Source organism: Elephantulus edwardii, unplaced genomic scaffold (assembly GCF_000299155.1).
Source record: "Elephantulus edwardii isolate Elephantulus edwardi_28Jun2011 unplaced genomic scaffold, EleEdw1.0 scaffold00124, whole genome shotgun sequence".
Taxonomy (NCBI): domain Eukaryota; kingdom Metazoa; phylum Chordata; class Mammalia; order Macroscelidea; family Macroscelididae; genus Elephantulus; species Elephantulus edwardii.
In genome coordinates this window covers 6,391,754-6,393,575 of record NW_006399874.1, presented here as the reverse complement: position 1 = coordinate 6,393,575, position 1,822 = coordinate 6,391,754, and the positions used below count along the sequence as shown (strand labels likewise).

The window sequence follows — 1,822 nt, the reverse complement described above, 5'->3', positions numbered from 1 at the left end:
GAGATTAGGCAGTAGATATAATCATGGAAAATATAAAAGTTATGAGTTATTAGTGTCCCAGGCCTTCTAGTCTATTTAGGCCATGAAACAGGAGTGTTCAAGACATACCTGCCAAAGGTTAATTGTGAAGGTATAGGATCAACAAAGGAATGTAAACGGCAGCAACTGTTTAGATGTGAAACAATGGTAAGTTCTTCCATTTGCACTTCAGCTATAATTTGTTCTTTCAGGTTCATATAATAAAGACAATCTACACTGAAATCCATGTTTGGCAAGCTCACAGTTTGCTTCACTCTGGTAATTTTCTTAACTGTCCAGTACAGCTTTTTAACATACCTAACACTCCCACTAATCAAAGATCAGTCTTGAGATTCACCGTAACACTTTATAAAATATACTTCTTACTCCTATATCTCCACAAAGCTTATTTCTTAAAAGAACTTTAACTCGATACCTGTTACTTGGATGTTGTTGTTGTTATGTGCTGTCAAGTTGCTTGCGACTCATAGCGATCCTATGTACCATAGCCCTGAAACCTGCTCTATTCTGTGACAATTTTACTGTCTATGACACATGTACCCTCATTAACCTAGTCACGGAATCAATCCAGCTCATCAATGGTCTTCCTCTTTTTCTCTGTCCCCCCTACCCTTGCAATCATGATGTCCCTCTCCAAGGACCGGTCCCTCCTTTCAACATGCCCGAAGTATATCATATAAAGCTTCAAAATCTTTCCCTCCAAGGAGCAGCCTGGCTTTACACTCTCTAGGATGAACCTGTTTGTTCTCCTGGCAGTCCGTGGCATATTCATTACTCTTCTCCAGCACTACTGCTCAAAGGCATCAATTCTCTATCATCCCTAGTCACTGTCCAGCTCTCTGATGCATAGCCTGTAATTGTGAAGATTATGGCCTGGATCAAGCATGCCTTAGTCTCCAGAGTGATGTCATTTCTCTTCAGTTCTCTGGAGAGGTCCCTGATAGTCGATAATGGGATCCACAATGATAATAAATATAGATCTAAAAAGACTTAACTAAAAAAATTCCAGAGTACCACCAAAAAAGATGCTAAAGAAATAAAGTGGGGCACTTTCACTGCTACTTCTGGAAGAACAGATAATTTTTCAAAACATGAGAATTAAAGAGGGGCTGTTTAAATAGGTAGATTATCAGTGGCTAACATATTCAATCTATACATTAAATATATAGGCAAAGTTATTCAGTGGTTAAGTGGCTAACATAAACCTTCCAGTTTTTGTCCCCAATATAAAGGAATAAGTATAATATATGAGAATAAAAAAATATAAGAATAAATATTATATGTAAAAAAATAAAATACAAGAATAAGTACTATATATAAGAATATATAAGTATTATATATAAGAAATAGTTATAAACATATAAAAAACCCATTTAAAACAGCCTCTTAGGTATTTTCAACAGTTTTTTAGTTATTTGTAGGACTTAGCTGTATAATGCTTGTTGTTGTTAGGTACCATTGAGTCAAGTATGACTCAGAGCGACTCTACAAACAGCAGACCTGAACCTTGTCTTATCCTGCGCCATCCTCACATTTCCTGACCCTAGAACCCATTGCGATAGTCACCATGTCAGTCCACCTAGTTGAGGATCTTCCTTTCCTTTGCCACCCTCCACCCTTCCAAGCATCATGTCTCCCTCCAAGAAACATGATGCCTGAAGTATGTGAGCCGAAGTCTCATCATCTTTGCCTCCAAAGAGCACTCTGACTTCTGTTTGTTCTTTTGGCAGTCCATTGGATTTTCAGTGTTCTTCTCATACACCACAGCTCAATGGCATAAATT

At 37.7% G+C, this 1,822-nt stretch overlaps 1 pseudogene; it reads right to left on the bottom strand.

Annotated features, from left to right (window-relative positions):
- Positions 1–1,425: 1,425 nt before the first annotated feature.
- The window catches only part of LOC102851719, a 6,769-nt pseudogene continuing 6,372 nt past the window's right edge, over positions 1,426–1,822 (bottom strand).